At 40.5% G+C, this 12332-nt stretch overlaps 1 protein-coding gene across 8 annotated transcripts in view; it reads right to left on the reverse strand.

The window, feature by feature from the left end:
* Positions 1–12332, reverse strand: part of TBC1D12 (TBC1 domain family member 12) — a 131496-nt gene that overhangs the window by 28377 nt on the left and 90787 nt on the right. The window lies entirely within an intron of this gene.

Consider the following 12332-nt stretch of genomic DNA (forward strand, 5'->3'; position numbering starts at 1 on the left):
CCATCCTCCACTGCACTCCCGGGCCACAGCAGAGAGCTGGCCTGGGAGAGGGGCAACCGGGACAGAATCCAGCGCCCCAACCGGGACTAGAACCCGGTGTGCCGGCACCGCAAGGCGGAGGATTAGCCTATTGAGCCACGGTGCCAACCTACATATGAAAATCTCTAACCTAACCTTCTCCTATGATCTGAAAATGATTTGGCTTCCCAACTCATGGAGATGGCTAAGCTCTAAAGTCATGGAGGAGGTTAATCCAATTATGGTAGCTACCAGGCAGGCCTAGTACTAGGTCTTTATGTTACTGGGGGCACACCTTCAGAAGGTAATTCTCACAAGAGGGCTTGTCTCACAAGAGACTAGCCAGTCCTAGTCTCTCTGCCCCATTTCCGAGATCACCATGTAATCATTCTTCCTCTATCCTCCAGCCTCCCCCAGAAGGCCATGCCATTTAGGCTCACCTGATCCTGGACTGTGAACCTCCAAAAATATAAGCCAAGGAGTAGGCATTTGGCACCGTGGTTAACGCACTGCATCCCATATTGGAGTAGCTGGGTTTGAGTTCCAGTTTTGCTTCCAATTCCAGTTTCCCACTAATGCAGATGATGGCTCAGGTAGTTGGGTCCCACATGGGAGACTCAAGAATTTGCTGCCTGTTTACAGCAAAAATTTGGGGAATGAACTAGTGGATTAAGGATCTGTCTTTGTCTCCATCTATCTCTACCTCTCTAACTTTCAAATAAAATGAAAATTAAAACATTTTTAAATGTAAGCTAAAATAAACCTCCTTCCTCCATTAGTAGCCTGTGTTGGGTATTTGCTATAGAAGTGAAAACCTGAGTAATAAACCATCTCATTTCATATATTAAGAAAGTGAAAAGGCAAAAAAAAAAAAAACTCTGTATTTTTAAAAAAGTTTTATTTACTTATTTGTTTGAAAGGCAGAAAGAAAAACATGGAAAAGAAAGAAAACACTAAGATGACCAGTGGCCAAAGTCTGGAGCTGACAACTTAATCCAAGTTTCCCATGTGAGTAGCAGGAACCTAATCACCTGAGCCATCACTGCTTCTTCCAGGGTCTGTATTAGCAGGAAACTAGAATCCAAAGCTGGAGCTAGAGGTCAAACTCAGGCACTCCTATGTGGGACACAGGTATCCTAACCAGTGTCCTAACCGCTTGGCCAAACATTTACTCCAGAAGTCGTTTTAAAACAGAATCCAAATCTAGGTTTCTAATATTTGTTGGATATATGGGGCCGGCACTGTGGCACAGTAGGTTAATCCTCTGCCTGCGGCACCGGCATCCCATATGGGCGCCGGTTCTAATCCCGGCGTCCAGCTCTTTGCTATGGCCTGGGAAAGCAATAGAAGATGTCCCAAGTCCCTGGGCCCCTGCACCTGCGTGGGAGACCAGGAAGAAGCACCTGCCTCCTGGCTTCAGATCGACATAGTTCCAACTGTTGCAGCCATTTGGGGAGTGAACCAACAGAAGGAAGACCTTTTTCTCTGTCTCTCCCTCTCACTGATAACTCTACCTCTCAAAAAAATAAACAAAATCTTAAAAAAAAATATTTGTTGGATATGTGTGGTGTGTGTATCATGTGCCTGTAAGTTTACACATATTTGAACATTTCATATTTCAGTCCATATTTTAAGTCCAGTTATTAGAGTTTTCCTTTTTTCTTCTAGATTTAAAAAAAAAATGACAGAGACAAGGATACAGAGAAACAAAGAAGGAGACATAGAAAGTTATCACTGATTGATTCAGTCCCCAAAGATATGCAACAACCAAGGCTGAGCTAGGGCTGGAACAATCCAGATCTCTCACATGGGTGACAAGAACCCAACAACCTGAGCAATCATCACTGCCTCTCAGGAGCTGCATTGGTGGGAGGCTAGAGTCAAAAGCCAGAGTTGGGAATCAAACCCAGGCATTCTAGTTTGGGATAAAAGGGTCTTAACTGCTGGCCAAATACCTGCTGTACATTTTCCTGTTTTATGTATGATTTGCATATAATAAAATGAATAAACATTTTAAGAAGAGTCTGATGAGTCCTGACAAATGTATGTACTTGTGTAACTAATATACCAAGTAAGATTCAGAAAATTCCTCCCATCATTCCACAACACTGTCCTGTGATTCTTTTGTACTCAATATTTACCCACCTCCTACATTACAAAATCACATCTCTGATTTCTATCACTAGTAATTAATTTGTTGCCTTTTAAAGACTTTCACCTAACTTCCACCCCAGCAGTCACTGGCTGTGCTACTCCATAGCCACGGGCCTCAACAAAGGCCACAAGGTGACCAAGAAAGTGAACAAGCTGAGAGATATAGCCGCTGCCGCAATTACCTAACCAAGTACACCAAGTTTGTGAGGAAGATGATCCAGGAGGTATGCGGCTTGCCCCCGATAAGTGCCAAGCCATGGAGCTGCTCAAAGTCTCCAAGGACAAAGGGGCCCACAAATTCATCAAGAAAAGAATGGGGACACACATCCACACCAAGAGGAAGTGGGGAGCTGAGCAGCATCCTGGCTTCCATGAGGCAGTGGCTGCCAAGAAAGACTGAGCCTGTCTCCCTTTACATAATAAACCTTTCCAGGCCCTCAAATAATAATGATTTCATCTAGGTTCATTTTGCTCAGCATGTTTTTGGAAGTCATCTGTACTGTCTTAGTAATATCCTTTTAATTACTGAGAAATAGTCTATTTACCCATGTGGATGGACATTTAAGTGATTTTCAGTTTGGGGTCATTCTGAACAAAGCTATTAAAATATTAACAATCAAGTCTATTTCTGGGCATTGCTTTCACTTCCCTTGAGTAAGTACCTAGGAGAATTTTTCAGTCATAGGTAAATGCTGGTATATCTTTATAATAAACTGCTCAACTAATTTCAACTTGTTAGCATGTTAAGACAATGTTCTGGGGCCGGCGTGGCTCATTTGGTTAATCCTCTGCCTGAGGCGCCGCCATCCCATATGGGCACCAGGTTCTAGTCCAGGTTGCCCCTCTTCCAGTACAGCTCTCTGCTATGGCCCGGGAGGGCAGTGGAGGATGGCCCAGGTGCTTGGGGCCCTGCACCCACATGGGAGACCAGGAAAAAGCACCTGGCTCCTGGCTTCGGATTGGTGCAGCACCAGCCATAGAGGCCATTTGGGGAGTGAACCAACGGAAAGAAGACCTTTCTCTCTGTCTCTCTCTCTCTCTCACTGTCTTAACTCTACCTGTCAAATAAATTTTTAAAAAAAGACAATGTTCTAACTACTAATTTGATAATCTACTAATCCTTTGCATATACCATATTTTGGTTTATCAAATCAATGGCTTCAGAGTCAGTAATTTAGATATATGAAATGCAAAAAGAAATATATTTGCACATGACCACATACATGAATATATTTTTATATCTGTTCTAAGTCATGTTATACATGATCACTTATACAGTTTTATATATCGGGTTTTTTATATCAGTTTTAAGAATCAGTTGTTTTCAACAAAAGAGACAGGGAAATGTATATGACAAAAAGCTTCACATTACAAGTTCTAATTCCTCCTCTAATCTCAACTTAGATTAGATTCCTCAAGTATGTAGTAGCAAAGAGGAACAAAATTTAAGACTTCTGTTTTGGTTAAGTATACAGTAAGAGACTTAGGTTTAACCTTCTTGCCTTAAATAACTAGAAAAATAGGCAATATATATTCATATTTTTAAGATTTTATTATTTACTTGAGAGCCAGAGTTATAGACAGAGAGGGAGAGACAGAAATGTCCTCCATCTGCTAGTTCACACCCCAAATGGCAACAACAGCCAGAGCTGAGCTGATCCAAGCCTAGAGCCAGAAGTTCAGTGTCTCCCACATGGCGGCAGGGGCCCAAGCATTTGGGCCATCTTCTACTGCTTTCCTAGGCTATCAGCAGAGAGCTGGATTGGAAGAGGAACAGCTGGGACACGAACCAACACCCATATGGGATGCCAGCACTGCAGGCATCTACTTAGCCCATTACACCATAGCGCTGGCCACAGCAAAATATGTTAATCAGTGTGCTTGAGTTTATTGCCTAGAGCTTCCAGGTCTCAGTGGTGGAAGAGAGTACACAAACAAGGTCCATCAATCTTCCTGAGTTCAGGAGGGGGCTTGGAGATGGGAAGTCCACACAGCTAGAAATTGTGTATTAGAGATCCAGAAAGAAAGGAGTTTTAGGGAATACCTTCAAGTCTTTGGTTGAGTGCTGATTGCTGTATGTGTGTGATTAAACTATGGCCAGGGACAGAACCACCAGAAAGGAACAGTTAGAACATTCTCAAAGACCACATGGGACTAGCCAGAGTGGAAAAAACTCCTAATAGATAAGAGTATCAGGTAAAGTCCTTAAATAGGTATTCTCTCAGGATTAAGGAAAAATTAACTGTAGACTAAATTATATTCTGGAACCACTCTCACAAAACTACATCAAAAGGATCAAACGAATTCCAATTACCTGCATAACTGACCAAAGCCAAAAAATATTTCATAGGACTCACACATACCACACACATACACACATAGTCCAGCATACAACTATATAAATCACAATGTCTGGCATCCAATAAAAATTATCATAGATGTAGTATACAAATATAATTCATAATAAGAAAAAAATCAAGCAGCAGTAGTAACACAGAAATGTCACAAGTAACAGGATAATATAAGAATGACAAAGTGTTAAATACTTCCTTTCTCTCTCTCTCGAAAGTAGAAAAAAGAATAAGAAGAGAAATTCAAGACTCTAGTAAAACTTTCAAATATGTAAAACATTATTTCTAAAATGAAAACCACAGAGCCCGTGTTGCAGTGTAGCAGGTAAACCTACTGCCTGCAACACCAGCATCCTATATGGGCACCAATTCACGTCCTCATTGTTCCATTCCAATCCAGCTCTCTGCTAATGGCCAGGGAAAAGCAGTGGAAGATGCCCAGGTGTTTGGGCCCCTGCCACCCATTTGGGAGACCCAGATGAAGCTCCTGGCCTCAGCCTGGACCCAGCACTGGCCATTGTGTTTACCTAGGGAATAAACTAGTGGATAGAGTAAACTAGTGAATAGAAGATCTCCTTCTCTCTGTCTCTCTAATTCTGGCTTTCAAAATAAATAAATATTTTTAAAAAATGAAAACTACAAAAGATGAGACTGATTGGATAGGTTATACATTGAAGAAAACAGTGAACTTGAAGAGTTGGTTAAAAAATTGTAAAAATGGGGCCGGTACTGTGGCTAGCAGGTAAGGCCACTACCTGCGGTGTTGGCATCATGTATGGGCGCCAGTTTGAGACCCAGCTGCTCCACTTCTGATCCAGCTCTCTGTTATGGCCTGAGAAAGCAGTTGAGGACAGCCCAAGTTCTTGGGCCCCTGCACCTGTGTGGGAGACCTGGAGGAGGCTCCTGGCTCCTGGCTTCGGTTAGGCACAGCTACAGCTGTTGCGCCAACTGGGAAGTGAACCAGTGGATGGAAGACCTCTCTCTTTTTCTCTCTCTCTCTGTCTCTCCTTCTCTCTGTGTGTAACTTTAACTTTCAAATAAAATAAATCTAAAAAATTTTTTAAATTCTAAAAATGAAATATATGGAGAAATAAAATTCGATGAGAGAACATATATACATACCTAAATGAGCTACACGACATGGAACAATATCAAGCAACATATGTTCAATTAGCATCTCAGAAGAAAGGGAGAAAAGAACAAAAAATGTTTACAAAACAGACTAAAATTTTACTAAACATGGGAGAAAATCATCAGTGCAGATGCATTAAGCGCAAAGAAACTCAAATAGAAGGAACATGAAAAACAAAATAAAGCATGTCAAATTGAGGACAACCACAGATGGTAAAAAAAAAATCTTGAAAGTATTCAAAAAGAAGACAAGCCCCCACAGAAGCTAAAGACAGAAGAAAAATGATTCCACACAGAAATCTGGAGTACTAGAGAGCACTGATGGTCCACGGTGTGATTTGGCAACAGAGATTAGCAAAATATTCCTACTGGATACTTCTAATCAGCCACCTATGGGAAGCAAAAAGCTGGGTGACTATGTTTATTACACTTCCACTGACTATGTTTATTATACTTTCAAATATTTTGGAAAACTAACAAATACAATGAGATTGGATGGTTGTTCCTAATGTTGCTAGACAAAGTAGACAAAGAAAAGAATTAACTCAAGCATTCAAATAGCTACCTCAAATGATTGAAAGCTTTATGTGCACCCTAAAGCAGAAACACTGAGACTGCTTAAAATCAAATACAGAATCTCATCCCATGGTTGAATTACAAGTTGAACTCCCAATCTCATAGGGTTCTCTTGTTAAAGTGAGGGCATTCACTGGTAAGGAATGGATCCTGAAAATCAGAATGAAGATGTGTGGGAAAACCCTCAAGAATCTAGGGATAATGAGCTTCTAAATTCTTTTTGAGTCTTCTTTGCTAGTACAACCCGTGTAAGGGGATGAACTCTACACTGCCCGAAGAAACTGTTACGGTCACTCCTGAAGAGGCTGCCAAGCAAGATAATACAAATTGTCCTCAGGACCCATAGATTACCACTCCCCTTTCTTTCAAGACCCAGCAGGCTTCTAAAGGACCAATGAGGAGGTACATCATGCTCTGAAAGAACTACTTGAGTTCAAATTAAACACACAAGTGCACTTCAAAAAGTTCATGGAAAAATGAAGTTAAGGGATAAATTTATTTTAGTACAACAAAATTTTGAAATCCATACATACTTTTTTCCTAACATGTATTTCCACAAATTTGTTCAAGAGCCCTTGTACACATACTCTCAAAATAAACCAGGGCATAAATAAAAATTAGCTTATTAAATTAGTCTAAGTCCTGGTATCACTTCAATCATCAGATATTTAAAAACCCTGGTGTAAAGCAGATGTTTAATAGTTGGTCCTAAACTGATGGACCATATGGTAAATATCCTACCAATCTCTGACAGAGCTTCAATACTATAACTGCTAAGTAGCTGGATGTCATACAGTAAAGCATAAAAACAAATACATGCATAGTAGTTCTTTAATTTTGTGGCTGTCTAGAGAAATAAATTTTAAAATATGGTTTTTCAGTCTTGAAAACCAAAGAGTGAATGAATATAATAACTTTTTGTGGTTTAAGCCAAAAAACAGGATTCGGCTCTCCGAACTCACGTGGATGTTTAAACCCCAAAGTCATATGTTAATGGATGATGGATTGATGGTAGAGACTTGATCTGATTACAGCGTGGAGGTTGGTCTACTGGGAGGTATTTAGGTCACTGGGGTTTAACCCTCAAAAGGTAGTTCTTACAAGAGGGTTGGTTATTTAAGCCAAGCTTGGTCTTGCTCCATTTTCTGCTTCCTGGCTTGCCATGTGATCCTCCTTCTACCATCCTTTGGCTTCAGAAAATGCCTGAATGGGGCCTCCCGATATTGGGCTGTGAACTTCCAAAACTGTAAGCTGAAATAAATCTTTACTTTCCTAAGTATCTTCTCTCGGGTATTTTGTTAAAATAACAAAAAGGTAATATATCAATCAAGAAATATTAAGTAGCTCACTCAGCACTCTTCAGGCACTATGTGAAAAAGACTAGTTTAGGATTCTTATATCTTATACAAGAGTCTATTCATTAGGGAGGCAAAATAATAAACTATTAGTAAATAACTAAGATAGCTTCTGCCTCATACATGGTATGAATATTTGCTAGTTTCCAAAGGTATTACATAAAAACCTCTACAATTTTTGTAACCTTTGACTTTTATCTTTCAGGATTTCTACTATTTTGTTTGGCACTGGTGTATATAGTAATCCGGTAAAGAAGTCAAAGAGGAAAGCAGGTAGCTAGCTCTATTCATCGCTGGCTTAAAAACTAGTGCAGTGGACCTGGCGCTGTGGTACAGCGGTTTAAAGCCCCAGCCTGCAGCACCAGTATCCCATGTGGGCGCTAGTTCGAGTCCCGGCTGCTCCACTTCCAATTCAGCTCTCTGTTATGGCCTGGAAAAGCAGTAGAAGATGGCCCAAGTGCTTGGGCCCCTGCACCAGCATGGAAGATCTGGAAGAAGCTCCTGGCTTCTGGCTTCAGATCACCTCAGCTCTGGCCATTGCTATCATCTGGGGAGTAAACCAGTGGATGCGAGACCTCTCTCTCTCTCTGGCTCTACCTCTCTCTGTAACTCTTTCAAATAAATAAACTAAATCTTAAAAGAAAAAAAAAAAAAACTAGTGCAGTAAGTATCAGTGATCTAATAAAATAGAAACAGCTCATTTGTTCACTTTTCTTCTTTTTTTCTTTAAGACTATTTTGATTTTGAGGTAGATAAGGAAAGAAAGATACAGAAAGAAAAAAAAATTAACAAAAGCTTGAAACCGAATTTGAAATCTTCTAAATGGATTTCAAATGATTACATATATATTTGCTCCATTTACAAAGGAAAATTTCATCCACAACAGTCTATATGAAGTCAATGGCTCTAGATGTTTCTGACAATTATAGAGTCCAAGAAAGGGGAAAGTGGCACCAATTCATAAACTCACTTGTAAGGAACAAAGTCCTCCTCTCTTCTCATATTATCACTTTGACCTATCGAAGTGGAAACTTTCAACATCAATTGGATACTAAGGAAGAAGTGCTGCCTTTTTCTCCACCCTCATATACACTATCTCAAAGAAATAGTGGCATTACTAGTAGGTAACATTCGAACATTACTAGTAGGTAACATACTGCTTTTCCAGACCATAACAGAGAGCTGAATTGGAAGTGGAGCAGCCGGGACTCGAACTGGCGCCCACATGGGATACTGGTGCTGCAGGCTGGGGCTTTAAACCGCTGCACCACAGCGCCAGGTCCACTGCACTAGTTTTTAAGCCAGCGATGAATAGAGCTACCTGCTTTTTGATATGTTAATGGTAATAAACATAGTACCTTTTATTCTGTTTGTTTTTGCTTATCTGTATTATAGAGATTGTATTTTTTAACCATTTTGAACCTTCCTGAATCCAAAAACTGAAGAAACCTACATGTTACTCAGGTCTCTTGCTCCAGCTTATCAGTCTATAGACTGGATGGCTGTTAGCTGCCCATGTCTGCTAGGAGAGAACTTAAAAGTACACTGTGCTCATGTATTCCCATTCAATTTTGTACTTAATGAAACTCAAGTCTTCATTCTCTGTCTTCTGCATCTGTTCTTCCACTGGTTAAGCAGAAGGAGGGGTGAGTAATTAAGAAGCTCATATTCCAATACTATTGAAAGTCTTAGTTTGTGGGTTTAATTACATAAATACAAGTCATATAAATCACTACCACTCAATAAAATTAAAAGTCTCTTAAAATTTAAAAAGGTGAACAAAGTTGTTAATTAATTAGGTATCTCAGACCAAATGCAATCTCTATAATACAGATAAGCAAAAACAGAAACAGAATAATAGGTATTATATTTATTACAATTAACATACCAACTTCAGATGGTTCAATACTAGAATGAAAAAGAATAATTTTTTAGCTGTTCAAACATGTCTGTGGTACAATGGGATTTTCTTATAAAGTTATTGTGTCTAGTTTATTTCAAGTCAATTTCATATATTATTATTGGAAGTAACTATCATGATAAGTTATAATAAAATTTTAAAGAAACAGGTACCACTGAAGGCGTGAAGAAGTCAACAAAGACTTGATAGAAAAGATAAAGCCTAATCAATTCTTAAAGGATTAGGTAGGTGAGAAGCAGAAATAATATAACTGCATTCCAGGGCCAGGCACTGTGGCGTAGCGGGTAAAGCCACTGCCTGCAGTGCTGCATCCCATATGGGCACTGGTTCAAGTTCTGGCTGCTCTACTTCCCATCCAGCTCTCTGCTATGGCCTAGAAAGCAGTAGAAGATGGCCCAAGTACTTTGGCTCTCGCACCCACATGGCAGACCCAGAAGTAGATCCTGGTTCCTGGCTTCGGATAGGCCCAACTCTGGCCATTGCGGTCATCTGGGAAATGAACCAGTGGATGGAAGATTTCTCTCTCTGCATATGCCTATCTGTAACCCTACCTTTCAAATAAATCAATCTTTTTAAAAAAAATGCATTCTGGGGCCAGTGTTGTGGCATAGCAGGTAAAGCCACCACCTGCAGTGCCATCAACCCATATGGGTGCCAGTTCAAGTCCTGGCTGCTCCACTTCTAATTCAGCTCTCTACTATAGCCTGGGAAAGCAGTAGAAGATAGCCCAAGTCCTTGGGCCCCTGCACCTGCATGGGAAGACCTGGAGGAGGCTCCTAGCTCCTGGCATCAGATCGGACCAGCTCCGGCCATTGCAGCCATTTGGGGAGTGAACCAGCAAATGGAAGATCTTTCTCTGCCTCTCCTCTCTCTGTTTAACTCTCATATGTTCACTCTCTCTGGTTCACTTCTCACATGCCTACAACAACTGAGGCTGGGCCAGGTGACAACAGGAGTCTGGAACTCAAGCTGAGATTCCCATGTGGGTGGCAGGGATCCAAGTACTTGAGCCATCCTCCCACAGTACACATTAGCATGAAGCTGGAATCAGAAGCAGAACATGGGAGTCTAGGCACTCTAGATATGGGATATAGGCATCCCTAGCAGGGTCTTAACTGCTGTTCCAAATGCCTGCCCTCATAACCCATTTTAGAAGAATTTTACCAAGCATTAAGAAAGCTCTTCTGAGAACTTAGTTATATACCTACTCAGCTGACAGCTAAGAGTATAAAGAGACACAGCCAGATGTTCTTTATTTTTCTTGCTAATCTAACCATTCTTGTTTTCTCATAAGTGTTTCCACCAAGAAATCTTTGAATTGCCCTGGTGTATTTCTTCCCTGGCAGCTAAATTTGAAATAGAACTTTGAATGTTCTCATAAGTAAAGTTTTGAAAGTTTTATTTAACAATGAAAAAGTGAATGTGAACATTTTCATCAAATTCTAAAAGAAGTACATCACAACCACAAGTCTTCTTTTTTTTAACATTTATTTATTTATTTCAAAAGCAGAGATACAGAGAGAGAAGGAGAAACAGAGAGAAAGAGATCTTTCATCCACTGGTTTACTACCTAAATGGCTACAACAGCTGGAGTTAGGCCAGGCAGAAGCCAGGAGCCAGGAGCCAGGAGCTTCTTCTGAGTCTCTCAAGTGGGTACATGGGCCCAAGGACTTGGGCAATCCTATGCTGCTTACCCAGATACCTCAGCAGGGAACTGGGTTAGAAGTGGATCATCTGGGACTTGAACCTTCACCCATATGGGATGCCGGCACTGCAGGCAGAGGCTTAGCTTTCTACACCACAGTACCAGCCCCATGAACCATAATTCTTTAATATAAAGGAATGTGATCAGAATAAAAAATAACTTATATGTCCAGTCTTTTTTCTCTTCCAATGTCTAAAACATATTCTACCTCTGCCTGCTAGTCTCAAGATTCTTTTTTCAAGCTCATCAGACTAATAAGCAGAAAAATGTGCAGAGCAGAAAAATGACAAAGGCAACTAGGAAGTTTTACACTGGAAGGAAAGAAAATCTTTGTAAAAGAAAAATAATAGATTCAGAGAGACCAAGGAAAAGAAAAGGAGTTAAAAATCAAGGGGTATTGCTTTAGGGAAGATGTGGTTTTTCTGATAATAAATCCGAGAAGATTTTGAAGAACAGCAATGAGGAGAATATAAAGATGGGCAGTGACAGGAAGAGAAGAATTTAAGATGTTTTGCTAAGAATTTAAAAGCAGATTTTTTGGGGGTCAATGTTTTAGCACAGCAGGTTAGACTGCTGCTTGTGATACAACCATTCCATATTGAAGTGGCAGTTCAAGTCCCAACTACACTGCTTACGACTGACTTCCTGCTAACGCAGGTGGAAAGACAACAGCAGATAGGTCAAGTGCATGGGCACCTTCCACCCATGTGAGAGACTAGGATGGAGGTACTGGCACCAGGGTTTGGCCTGGCCCATCCCCGGCTGTTGAAGTCACCTGATGGAAGATCTGTCTCTCCCTACTTTTCTGTCACTCTGCCTTTCAAGTAAATAGATTTGTTTAATGGATTCTTAACAATAATAGTCAATCAACTAGTTGACACTCAATAGTTACATGGTATAAAAGGCAAAAACAAATAGTCTTAAGTACATATTAAATGTCAAGAAAGGAAAAATTTCCCAATCATATTAAGAAAAGGAACAGAGGGTTTGAAATAAAAGCAGACATAAAGAGTCAAGATCTTGGGGGCCAGCGCTGTGGCGCAGTAGATTAATCCTCCTCCCACTGCACCAGCATCCCATATGGGCGCCAGTTCTAGTCCCGGCTGCCCCTCTTCCAATCC

Source organism: Oryctolagus cuniculus, chromosome 15, assembly GCF_051225735.1.
Source record: "Oryctolagus cuniculus isolate XC-2025 breed Fujian yellow rabbit chromosome 15, ASM5122573v1, whole genome shotgun sequence".
Lineage (NCBI taxonomy): Eukaryota > Metazoa > Chordata > Mammalia > Lagomorpha > Leporidae > Oryctolagus > Oryctolagus cuniculus.